The sequence below is a fragment of the Furipterus horrens genome, unplaced genomic scaffold (genome assembly GCF_987537825.1).
Source record: "Furipterus horrens unplaced genomic scaffold, mFurHor1.1.pri manual_scaffold_1, whole genome shotgun sequence".
Lineage (NCBI taxonomy): Eukaryota > Metazoa > Chordata > Mammalia > Chiroptera > Furipteridae > Furipterus > Furipterus horrens.
Genome location: NW_028327171.1, coordinates 28,150,148 through 28,164,026, shown reverse-complemented (window position 1 = coordinate 28,164,026; position 13,879 = coordinate 28,150,148). Strand labels below are relative to the sequence as shown.

At 35.9% G+C, this 13,879-nt stretch overlaps 1 long non-coding RNA gene across 1 annotated transcript in view; it reads right to left on the bottom strand.

Annotated features, from left to right (window-relative positions):
* Nucleotides 1-13,371, bottom strand: part of LOC150020816 (uncharacterized) — a 96,470-nt gene extending 83,099 nt beyond the window's left edge. The window contains exon 1 of the long non-coding RNA XR_016510572.1: nucleotides 13,322-13,371. This is a non-coding gene — a long non-coding RNA (uncharacterized LOC150020816). The remainder of the gene's footprint in view (nucleotides 1-13,321) is intronic.
* Nucleotides 13,372-13,879: the final 508 nt, after the last annotated feature.

Here is a 13,879-nt window from a genome sequence, read left to right as displayed (position 1 = left end):
ATAGGAATATTAAAGAATTGAACTAAGTAACTAAAAATCTGGGTATAATTGATATTACACTCCCAAACAGCAAAATATAGTTGACTGTTGTAAAACACAGATTTGAAATGGATGGGTACACTTACATGTGAATTTTTAAAAAGTAAATATAAGGTTGGGGCTCTGTATTCCCTGGGTGTGGCATCCACGGATTCAACCAATCACGGATTAAAAAATGGTACTTTCTATTTGCAGTTGGAAACCCACCGATGCAGAGGGCTGACTTAAGGCATTTACAGATATTTGACTGTGCAGGGGTTGAGTCCTAACTCCCACATTGTTCAAAGTATCAACTGTACACATTTATGTCAAGATCATACTCAACATTTAAAATTTTTAGCTCTGTAAGAGTTTGAGTCAAGATGTTACAAAGGTCAAGAGATCAAATTTATACAAAATGCCCTCTCTGTCATCAGTGGGGGAAAAAAAACAGAAATCAATAACATAAAGACAATTAGAAAATACCCATATGTTTGCAAATAAACTTCTAACCCTAGCGGTCAAAGAAAAATATCATTGAGGGAATTAGAAAATGTTTCAAGCAATTACATGGGAAGTACTATGTATAAATAATCATTATACTGCTATGGTAATTATACTAGGTAGTGTTATAAGAATAGACAAACTAAAATAGAATACCCATAAAATAGCCCAGGTGTACAGGAGTGAGCAAGAGTAGTTTTATGGCTGTAAGTACACAGAACATGGAGTTTATTCTTATATTATTATATATTAATTATTGTATTTTTTTTTCCATATGCACATCTGTAAACCTACTTTTTCCCACTCCTGTATATTGGCACCCAAATTGTGATAAAAGCACCACTGAAAAATGTTGGGAGAAAGGCTATCTTTTAAATGACTAATACTAGATAAAATGAATATCCATATGGAACTAATGAAACTTTCTCCTCCATCCCTGCCTCATGCATGCACACAATGATTTATTCAGGGTAGAATTTAGATATAAGTTTTTTAAAAGTCTAAGACTTCTTGAAAATAATATAGCATGATATTTTTAAGAACTTAGTGTAGAGAAAGATTTCTTAAAGCATAGAAATCACTTAACATAAATAAAAATTTGGAGAAGTTGGAATATATTAAATATTTCTATTCATCAATAACACTCAATATGTGAGTGTTAAAAATAAGCTGAGTGTTCAAAATAAGCCATAGACTGAAAAGGATAATTTACACTATAAATGAAAAGTGCTCTTATCCAGTATGCATAAAGAATACCTATACGTCAATAGAAATAAGTCAGCTAACTCATTAAAAAATGAACAGAGTTCTTGAATTGTTACTTCAACACTGGCATTAGCTACGGAAATGGAACATAGAGAATGTGTATATTAAACATTTCAAGTTTGATCAGAAAAATGGAACCATGAGAGCAACATGAGCTAAGGATTTCTTGAGAGTGAACCTTGATCAATTGGAAGAGCTGGTTAAACTGTGTAAGGCTTTTTTATATCTAGTGTTGGGCCCGATGACCCTGGGCTGGCCATCAGGGGAAAAATGGAGGTGAATTGGGAACAACAAGAAAAATGGAAACTTCAATGAAAAATTAGAAGCTATGAGGACAAACTGAAGTCAGGAGAAACAATCGGATCTTAGACTGAAAAACTGGAACCCTATTCTGTCACTGAGCAAGGCAATCTTAATGACAGGGCTTGCCATGTAGGATGAGCTGGTGCTTTTCATCCCAGAGCTGCACATCCACCTGGCCTAGAATAAGAAAGCTAAGGCTGGAACCGAGCAGTGAGAGTACCTGGAGCCATGCTGAAATGGCTATAGTTTATCTTCTTCTTTTTAATCCACATATATTTATTTAATGGCCTTTTATCCATTCCACTGGTAAGGGGAAAATTCCCACCATAAGAACAAAGGGACAGCCAAACACATGACACTCAATACTGGACAGGTGAGCTTGACAACAGTTTTACTGGTCCCATACACTCACAGTCTGGGAGAGGAAGACACTGCACCAGGCAGGGCCACAGTCACATTCAGAACAGGAGAAACAACCTGGGACCCTGAGAGGTAAGAGCTGGAGTTCTGAAGGGTGAGGTGCCCTCTGGTTCCCATAAGAGGATATGATTGGCTTGCTTGAATAATTTCACAGGCTGACAGAGAACTGAAACCCGCTACACAGGGCTAAGCAGCATTGGGACTTAGTTCTCTTAAAGGAGGTTATTTGATGAGGGGAGCTTATTTTAGGGAGCAGAGCAGGTCTTGGTACATCAAAGACTCTCTAGTTAAAATACTTAATATGTCTCAATGTAAATAAAAACAGAACTTTTGAGGATTGAAATTTATTATAAAAGACATAATGAGTGAAAAGGTAATTATCTCGACAGTTTTAACCAATTTGGCCTGTTCTTAAAAATCAAAAAACTGAATGACACCTCATGGTACATTACCACAATCTTAATGCTGTCATCCCATCTAGTAAGACCTCCCAATACCCAATTATTAAAATTACTGACTATCCAACAGGAAATATTTTACTATTAGAAATTTTGCTAGTCAGTGGCTATTTCAATACTATCTCAGACATAATTTCCCTTCACAATATTAAAAGGACACAATACACTTGTACCAGGCTATCTTCACAGTCTTCCCATTTCACACCATCTTTACAGTCAAGATCTTAACTGCATCCACTTGTCTCCAGCATCACAGGGATGACATTATATACAAGGTCTGTCAAGTAGGTATCCAGTTATGTAATATGAAAAATAGAGACACTTATTGAAAAGATACAATATACGAGAATCATTGTACATAGAACAATGATGTCTCAGTCCCTTTCAAAGAACGTACCTTGGGACTTCACACAGTTCTCCCAATTGCCATCAGCTGCCTCATCATATTTTCCTAAATCTCATCAATTGTCTGAAATCTCTTTCCTTTCAAAGGTGATTTTAGTTTGGGAAAAAGCCAGAAGCCACAGGGCACCAAATCTGGGCAATAAGAGGGCTGAGTCACCTGGATGATTTGATGTGTAGCCAAAAATTTCTGCACGAGACTTGATGCATGAGCGGGCACATTGTTTTGATGATGCTGCCAATCACCAGTTGCTCATAGCTGCGGCCTTCTGAATCATCTGAATAATTTCTGCTGAGAAATGTTCAAGCTTAATGCAAAATTTGATACAGATTCATTGCTCTACTCTCTCAGTCATTTTGAATGTGACCATCACACAGTACACATGCCCATTTAATGGCATCTCCTGCCTCACTGACCAGTACAGTGAAGTCATCTTTGTTCACACATGTGCATTCCAGTCCACTCTCCTTGGCTGTCAAGTCACATCAATGTTGCATAAACCATCCTCATTATATTAACAATGACTGGACTTTTTCTGGACAGACACTGTATACTAAGACCAGAATACAAAACCACACCAGGACACTCATTGTTCTCTTTGGAGTTCCTTATGTTCATGATAGTGACCAAGATACTCATTTTACTACTCATAATTCACAATGCTGGGTTCTTGAAAAATGAATTTAATTGAACTTATACCTCCTCTATAGGCCCAAGCTATCTGGCTTGAGTGGCATAATCTGCTTCTCTGAGAACTTCTATTTCACTTACATTGTCGCAAATTAGCTAGGTGTTACTGTTGTCATAGGCATCGCTTAGTCTAAATTCATGGCCCCTGGGTACGTGCACTGCTTACACCAATGTCTCACAGGTCTCTCAGTTGCCTTTATTGGCCATAAAGTCCTCTAAACCCCCTAAATTCTTTTTGACAAGATCATTTTTTGTCACTCACCAACTAGGCTTAGTGCTTAGTTTACTTCTTAAGAAGGCATTCCTCCACCTCCCTGAAAGTTTCAGTAATCACCAAGGTTTAAATTGGTATCAAAATATCAAGTGGTCAATTGTGGTAAAAGGCCTACAATTAAAGGTCCATATTATGTGGTACCTTGATAGCTGGTGGGTTTGAATGGTCTCAAATGGCCTACACCAAAATTTTTCTCCCTTGGCTGGTCCCATAGATAGAGTTCCTTAGCCAGACAAGCCCCCTTGTAAAGATGACTAGAAACAGTTTCTGCTTATTCCAGACCAGTGGATTTATAAATCAAACCAGACAATTATTTAAACAAGCCAATCACATCCTACTCTTGTTGTGGGAACCAGGGGACTTCCCACCCTCTTGACACTGCAAAAGCATGCCCTACACTGACCCTCACTTTTCACTCTGTTCCTCAAACGCAGCTCTGTGTGATCCTGCATGGAGCAGTGTCCTTCTCCCCTGGGGCTGGATGTGACTATTAAATTGCTTTATATCTCATCTGTCCACTACCGTGGCCTGTGCTTGTCCTTGCTCCTAACTAGCATCTGAATCCCTCCCTTACCAATAAGGAGAGGAGTACATGGTTAAAACAGGAGGAAGTGGGGAGGAAGGGTGGGAAGGATGAAGAAAATAAGAATCATAAATATATGATTTAAACATTAAAAGAAGGTGTGAAATTTTCTCTCCAATAATTAAGGACCTATATTATCTATATCTGTTCTTAGGTCATTGATCCTAGAACAAGCATGCTTTTTTTTTTCTTTACACAAAATATAATTATTACTTCCTAAATATTTCTTGGGTGATTAATTACTTTATTGGTTTTTAAGATACATTACTGTATTATTTTTACAATATATGTTGATTATCTGGAGGAGTCAGGGAAACTAACTGTACAGTGAGTTTTTTGTGATGATGTCTAAAATACAGTAAATACATCCCAAGAAGAAAATTTACTCAGCACCAGCAGCTGTAAAATAAGTCAATCTCTTTCATTTACATTAACACCATTCTTACGGTGTTTGTCATCAGCATTTTACCAGAGATGTCAACACAGTCCTATTATTAATGCTAGAAAAAAATCTAATTTGAAAAAATGTTGGTTCCATTATGAAACACTTGAAAATGTTTTGACATTAAAAGTCTACTTTCTAACCTAAGAAATTATATTTAAAATTTATATGTGTGTAAAGAACTGGGCAAAAATAGGTTTTTACTTGTGAGTACAAGAAGGTTGACTCTTATATTATTATTTATTTATTAATATATTACTTATTTGTATTATTTGTCTTATTATTAATAGTAGTAATATTGTTATTATTTTGAATCGCTATTTATGATTTATCTTTCAAGTAATGATGGCTGGTAATGTAACCTACTTTTGCCCACCCTTGTATGTATTGCATTCTCTATAAGCACATAGTAAAGAAATACAGTTCAAAATATTGCATGAATTTTTCTCATGTTCATTTTCATTTGTGATGTTACATAGAAGGAAAGGAACAGGCTTTCTAATAAGCCACAGATACATATTTTCTAAAGGGAAGTCAACGTAGATGCAATATAATTATGGCAATACCCTGGTTATAAGGGTTCTTTAATACAGCATCCCTTCCTTGTCAAAAGTACAAAGAATGAATAGCTCTTATTTTTCCCTTTAGCTCCTCTAAGAACTCTAAATTGCTAGTCAACTACAATCTGAAGCAAAACAATAGTGATAACACTCCACATTTCTGTAGATGACAAAGAGACATCACAAATAAATTAATTAATAAAAAACAAATTAATTGCTGAATTCATGATTACTTGTTTGCTTTTAAAAATCACTACAATATCTGAACTTGTAAAGTCTAAGAATTTGATTATAATAAAGACTAAAATGAGTCATAACTCTGTTCATTTTTATTCTCTTATCTAAATGTCTTGAGGTTGAGTGACGATCTTATAACATGGTAGTAATTAAAAGTTCAAAAGCATCCAAGGGCAATAATGTTTCAGTAAAACTTTTTAAAAGCCTGGATGATAAATTCTAAGTAATATGACATGTCCTTGAAATAGGTCATTTTTATAAATGTATAGCTGTACCTTGGTATCCATGGAGGACTGATTATAGGACACCTGGATACTCAAGTCCGTTATAAAAAATTGTGTAGTATTTGCATATAACCTAAGAACATTTTCTCATATACTTGAAATCATCTCTAGATTACTTAAAATACCTAGTACAATGTAAATTCTATATAGATAGTTGTTGTACTGTATTGTTTAGAAAACTAAAAAAATAATAAAGTCTGTAGATGTTCAGTACAGACACAAACATCATAGGCCTAATTACATAGTACAAGTTAGCAAAAATGTAATATTTTTTTCATAATATTTTCTAACAGCAGTTGGTTGAATCCATGGATGTAGAACCCACAGACAAAGAAGACTGAATGTATTGTCATCATTTTTGATAATTAAGAATAAAGAATTTTCAGGGAAACTTGATTAAATTAATTGCATATTATTGTGCATTATAAGTGTTCTATTATATTATAACAATTATTTTATTAGACAAGAGGGAAGGGTAATAATTGGGTTAATAAAAGTATTTCAAATTAATTAGGTGCACTTATTTTAATCTTATGTAGATAAAACTTATACTTTATTTCATTCATCTAGACTAGACGTGGGCAAACTATGGCCCATCTGCCAAATCTGGCCCACCATTGATTTTTATATGTAAAATCTATGAAGCACAACTATGATCTTTCATTGGTATATTGTCTAAGGCTGCCTATCACTTTAAGGCAAAGTTGAGTAGTTCTCATAGATCATATGGCCTACAAAGACAGATATTTTACTAACTAGACCTTTAAAAAAAGTGTTGACTCCTTATCTAGACCATTAACTTAGATCAAATATCTTTGATAAGCAGGATCTAAATGCCCACTGTACTTTTATTTATACCCTTTGATCAAACATTTGTGAATCACTGTCCCTCTTCTCTATATCCTAGTCACATTATAGTCAAAGAAAAAGTCTGGATTTGTGCACTGGAATGGAGACATTTTTCATTTTACTAAACCACAGAATAAATGATGGTTTTCCAAAAATATATTAGTCACTGATCATAAAGTTTTATAGGATTTTGTCAAAATAAGAGAAAATAAGGATGAACGGTTCCTGTTGATTGATCTCATATGGTATGATATAGCATCTCTTTCCCTCAAATTTCTAGATTAATTCAGTAAACTATGTGTTTATAAATAAACATTAAAAATACATTGATGAAAAATAGAAGTACATTAGAACAAGTTTGGAGTGGAAGTCACAAAAGCATCACCACCTTGAATTTTCATTACTGTGGGCTGGATAAAAAAATTCAGAAGGCTAACATAGAGAATACTGGTCAATTTTGTAATGTTTTCCTGAATGAAGTCAACTTTCTTGTTTATTTATGTATTTATTTATTTATTTATTTATTTATTTATTTATTTATTTATTGAGTTGCCCCTGGCTGGTTTGGCTCAGTGGATTGAGCGTCGGCCTGCGAGCTAAGTGTTGCTGGTTCGATCTTCCAGTCAGGGCACATCAGAGAAGGAAAACTCTGATTCCAAAAAACCTCCGCTGCCTTGCGGCATACCTCTTCAGGGGAAAGGCTAAGGGAGTAAACCCCGACAGAAAATCCGGAGCTGGAGTCCCTAAGGCGGTTTGACGTTGTAGTCAACACCGGCAACTCCTGCGGCGCACCTGAAGCCAAGCTGTATTGACTCCGTCTTTCCCTTGGACCCTTCAGCTGCGAAGAGACGGGGGGTCTGCTGCATGGGCAACAGCAGACCCTCCATATCACCCTGCCCAGGCTCTGTAGCTTCAGCTTCACTGGAGAGGACACTCCAGCGTCATCGCAAGATGTCGATTCAACACGGGAGGAGACAGATACCGTGTCACTCCCGAGTCGGACTGCACAACCATTCTCGGCGGTGCAGATAAACTCTTAAGAAGCTACACCATCGTCTCTCGAGGCTCTGTAGCTTCAGCTTCACTGGAGAGGACACTCCAGCGTCATTGTAAGATGTCGATTCAACACGGGAGGAGACAGATACCGTGTCACTCCCGAGTCGGACTGCACAACCATTCTCGGCGGTGCAGATAGACTCTTAAGAAGCTACACCATCGTCTCTCGAGACGGATGGCTGCCGACGATTTATTTAGAGAGAGAGGAAAGGAGAAAGAGAGGAAGAGAAACATCACTGTGTGGTTGCCTCTCACTTGCGCCCCCAACTGGGGACCTGACGTGCAACCTAGTCATGTGCCCTGACTGGGAATCGAACCAGCGACACTTGGCTTACAGGCCAATGCTCAATCCACTGAGCCATAGCAGCCAGGGCTGAAGTCAACTTTCTTGAGTGAAACTGTGTGGTGAAAAGATGTTAGGGGAAGTTTCTGACATATATCTGACATATGGATGAATGTAGCCCTCAGTTAAGCTAGGTTCCAAATAGTAATAAACATCATTCTGATTTATAGCCTTTTTATTTAAGCTTTGGTAAGAAAAAAGGAAACATTTTTTAATTGTCAAGTTGTATGCAACTGATAGTATATTGTCATTTACTTTAATTCCTGAGGGATGACAGGCACTATATCTATGATAATCTATCCTTTTAATTTTATTATTCTAATTAATCTTACAGCCTGCAAGATAATGGGATGCATTGTTCCAAGAAAGAAATATAAGAGAGTCAGAGTACTTAATTAACTAATAAATATTTAAAATGCATATTTAAAGAGAATTTTTTTAACTGTGTAGTAATATAAATTTTATAATTTGTGTAAAAAAATTTAAAACATTATTTAACTGGTCATAATTCACATAGCAAAAATAAAGTGTTGGTCAGCAAAGCACATGGAAATTCAGGCATGAAAATAAGAAGGCACAGTTCTGACATCCTTTCAAGGACAAAAACCTGAAAGTAAATACAATACCAGAACAGTGCAGAGGATAAAACTGCCTGAGAACACAAAAAGACGTTTTAGAATTATAAATAAAATGTATTCATAAGCAAGAGAGCCCTATCTCTTCAGCACTACTCCTGCTATTTTTTCCTACTATCTTAGTGGTGAAAACAGTAGTTACAACACACCTCTCATATCTGTAGGAACCACTGCACAGAGAGCAATAGAGCTGATGAAGTTCATTTACCGAGGACATCCCTAGGATCAGCTTGACTGGAAGTAGCTGCTGCATTAGTTGCCCCTTACCTCTCTGAGTCTTGTGTTTACAAAGAGGATTTAATGACCAGTGACTGCAGAATAGAGAGACCCAATTCTTCACATACACTATAGACTGGTTTTGACTTTGAAAGTGTTTTGACTACTTGAGAAAGATAAATGTATCCTAAATCTTTTGAAGTATGCCATATACATACACTTTTTAAAGTATTCAAAACAAGAACTAAAGCCAATTGAGAGGAAAATCTCAAAAAGATAATTCAAGCAAGAACAGAGTAGATAAAAATGGTACCATTCACCTACAGTAACTTTTGTGAAGATAAACGCATACTGAGATATATAAGACCCAGTGTGTTTGCTACAAAATCAGTCTCATTAGGAGATACATATGAATATATTTTCACACCTCATATACTTCTGAATTCAAATCATAAGACTGTCTGCTTCAATTAATGAAAGGCAGATTAAAAAGGGAAAGAGGAGCACCTAGAGAATTATATTAGAACAACAAAGCTATTAGTAACACTTAGCACTGAAGCACTGGAGTGTTTTAAGTAACAAGCACTGTTTACTTTTCTAGTCCATGTTCTCAAGACAAAATGAAACCTTTAAGCATATTTGCATACATTAATACCTAAAGGGGTTTAGGGAAAATAAAAACCAATATCTACTCTAATACTTAATCGTCATACTCTTTGGTTGCCTCTCCAATGGTTTTTAAAAAGCAGTTGTTAACTATATCAGGAAAAATATTTGTAAAGAAAGTAAATAGCTATTGGCCAAAGAACTATTCACTGAAATGAGAACATCTGACCTTAACTCAGTTAATTATATTGTTTGACCTTCCGACTCATAAAAGTACCTCTATCCTTTAAAAAAATGAATATGTTTCTCTCTAATGAAGCTTACATCCTGATTCACTTTTTTCTAAACTAGATATTAAGACAATCAACACTTTATTTTTCCCTAGACTCCTATTCACTGATATGCACAGTGCTCTAAAAAAAAAAAATGCTTCATTTACCAGGAGAAAGAACCCCACAGTGTATCTCAAACCTGAAGGCATTGATATACAACACTTCATTTGGAGACCCAGTTAATGGAAATAATTCTGGGGCACACTAGTTTCTTGTAGGCATTCACTGCTGAAGAAAGCAGTTTAGGGCTCTATAGTGCAGCCAGAGAAAACCAAGGCCCTGTCAAGTAGTAAAATAAGAACTAAGAGTCGCCAAAGTACTCCTTTAAAATTGTGTATGTGCATGTCTGTGTGTGTGTGTGTGTAAATGGAAAACACATGGTTAGGAAAAGAAAATTGATTCTCTTTTTAAAAATTCTATAGACTTTATAATCTTAATTACCCTACTGACAAGTTATATATCAGAAATTTAGAATTTATAACAGTAGAGACTGAGGCAGTATAGTGTTCTTTACTGTAGACACAAAGCTGTTTAGCAGATCTCTAGAATGCGTTTATCTTGGATAATGGAAACTCTGTACCCATGGAACAGCATGACCATTTCCCCTCTTAACCTGGCTTCTATATCTTGACTGTTGTGAATAATGCCACAGTGAACATGGGGCAAAAGTCTTGAATAGACATTTCTCTAGAAAAGACATACTAATGGACAAAAAGCACATAAAATATGCTTAATATCATTAGTCATTGGAGAAATTAAAGTAAAAACAGTAGTGAGCTATCACCTCACACCAGTTAGGATGGCTAGTATAAGAAAGTGAAATAATCCTGCCATTTGCAACAACATGGATGGATCTAGAGAGAATTATGCTTAGTGAAATAAGCCAGGCAAAGAAAGAAAAATACCATATGATATCACCTAATACAGGAAACTAAAGAACAACACAAACAAAGGAACTAAATAGAACAAAGAGCAGAATAGCAGTCAATAGCGGGGAGGGGAGAGGGAGAGAAGGGGGATAAGTAAGGGAAGGGTTTAGTCAAGGAACGTGTATAAATGACTCATGGACATGGACAACGGGGAGGGATATGATTGCGGGAGAGGGGGTGGGTTGGGTGGGGGAGAGAAATTAGGGGAAAAGGGGACAACTGTAATTGAAAAACCAAAATTAAAAAAAAAAAAAAATAAGGGACAAAAAAAAAAAAAGAAAGTGAAATAAAATAATTGTTTGCAAAAGTATGAAGAAATCGGAAACCTCATACACTGTTGATAGAAATGCAAAAGAGTGTAGTGTTTTCTCAAAAAAATTTTCCATACCTCACTTGTGGGTATATATTTATACTAACTCTTTAAGAAAACAGCAGATGCAGAAGAAATCCCAAATCTTTTTATGACTCTAGCATTATCTTGATACCAAAGTCATAGAATGATATTGCAAAAAATAAACTAAATTCACAGACCAGTATTTCTTATGAATATAGATACAAAAATGCTCACAAAATATTATGAAATTACAACTTATAAAAAAGTAATTTTTTTTAACCATTTGGATCTTATACAAGACATGTAAAGTTAATTAAACAAAAATTATATGTCTTACTTATTATAAAAAATTCTGAATTTACAATACCAGAACCTCAATTTTAATTAAAGAAGTCTTTGCTAGAGCTTTGTAGGAATAATCAGCAAAGTAGATTAGCTAATACCTAACAGGGAGAATGGTTCCCCATAAGATATAGCTTGTAACAAAACTGAGACTCATAAAAGAGAATTGTTGAGCAATTCTGTCAATCAATTCTAGGGGGTCTATCAATAGATATAATTGAAAGGATTAATTTCTCCTTCATACATTGTTGTTTTCTCTCCTAGTGGTTCTCTTATATATTGAGAGATAACATAACTTCTCATACATTCAGACAATGAAAATTTGTCATATCAGGAAATTGAAGATACAGTCCTATATAGAGTAATTATTTTGGATTCAAACACAACAGTGTTTAAATTACCAATCTTCAACATATAAGATGTGTAACATTTGAAAAATTACACAGCCCCTGTAAATATTAGTTTCCTCATCTATGCATTGTATATGATAAAGACTAGCATATGTCATTAGGATAAGAAAATATTATCATTAGCTTGTCGTACATGCAATAAATGCCCTTCTTTTCTAACATTATCAGCAGTGATTCAAATTTTTATTTTATTTTATTGTTGCTCAATTACGGTTATCCCAATTTTCCCCTGTAGCTCACTCCTGGCCGGCCTCTCAGTCCCCACCCCCTGCTTCCACAGTCAATCCCTACCCTGTTGTCCATGTGCATGGGTCCCTTATACTTGTTCTTTGACTACACCCTTCTCCTTCTCCTTCTTTTCCTTAGTATAGATCAAGAAGCTCAGAGACTTACTCGAAATCACTCTCTAGATGATTCTTGCTTCCTCCTGAGTGAGAGATTGAAAAAACATTCTCTCCACAATAATGAAAATATTAAATATGAGAAAGCAAGACACCTGTCAATAGAAGATATTATCACCCTTCAAATTCATTTTTGGCATGTTAAGATAAAGGAACAGGGTATTCTTGAGGGGAACAAAATTCTTTTAGAAGCGTCTATTTTAAAAAAGATAGGTCAGCATAAGTGAATTTTTTATGAGTTAAATAATGATTTTTCATATGCCCTCCTCTGAGTGGTATCTGAAGAAAATTAGGACTGCATCTTGTCTTCTCACAGTATAATTAGACATATGAAGAGAACAAAATGTGAGGCTCTTCTGAATATAATTTTCTCTCCTTTTCTTTTTCTAAACCTCCTTTTTACCTGAAATCTTGGTAATAAGTACTATTTTATTTTAAAAATAACTCAAATATCTTTAAGAACAGGCCAGCATTTGTGAAGTAGTGTCTCTCCTGAATTATTCCCAGTCTGGCTATGTCATTCTGCCTTACTGTGAAACTTCTTAGATCTGCAAGTACATTACAGTAGAGGACTGTTATACAACTATATCTGTCACTAGTAAAATCCTGTAGCCAGCTAATGTTGCATTAGCTTACTAAAGAAATCATACTTTGTGCTTGTGTATGTAGTTTTCTCCCGTAGGCTGCATCGATGGGCTAAAATCTAAGCAATCAACAAACAAGCACTAGGCTTCCGGGTAAAACTATGGCAAGAGCATATGGATTGGTCTGCTCTGTCACTTAAAATATTACAACCACCACCACAACAGCAAAGGGAATGGAAGAAAAGTAAACATCAAAGCAGAGATGATGGCTACTTTCCAGTAACATCAAGCACAAGCAGAACCACAGTCTCAGAGGAGACTTGAAGCAGAGATGGGAACCAACCTTTCTGCAGACTTGAAGTGGCTACAAAACAGGAACCATCAAGGACAGAGAGTAGGTTAAGAATGTGGGACAGGAACCTGCAGCAATTTCTCTTTAGGGAATGCTGCTTAACATACCTGTCTATTCATGCATGCAGTTTACTTACTGGCAACAATCAGTTTCTCTGTTTGGCCTTGGAATTCCACAGAGGACTTCTCCATGGTTTTGCACAGGGGATGAAGGTGCCGGATTATTGGTCATTTATTTATTTTTTTTCTCCAAATATTTTGTTCAGTTAGTCTTTTAAATAATGGGGATAAAGAAATTAATTAAACTGGGGAAAAAACAGGTATCATGAATTGTTCGCACTGGAGGACGATGGGAGGGAAAGCCAATAAACCCACAAATAGACTGCATACTGCATTGACGAGTGAGTGGTGTGACGGAACTGAAGCAGGGCAGGGGGAACAGAAAGTGCTGTGTTGGGAGGGGGTGGTTTACAACCAATGGAAGCATCTCCTTACAAGCACAGCACAGCAGAGTAGACTTTCCATTCAGAAGTTAGACCTATTTTAGAAA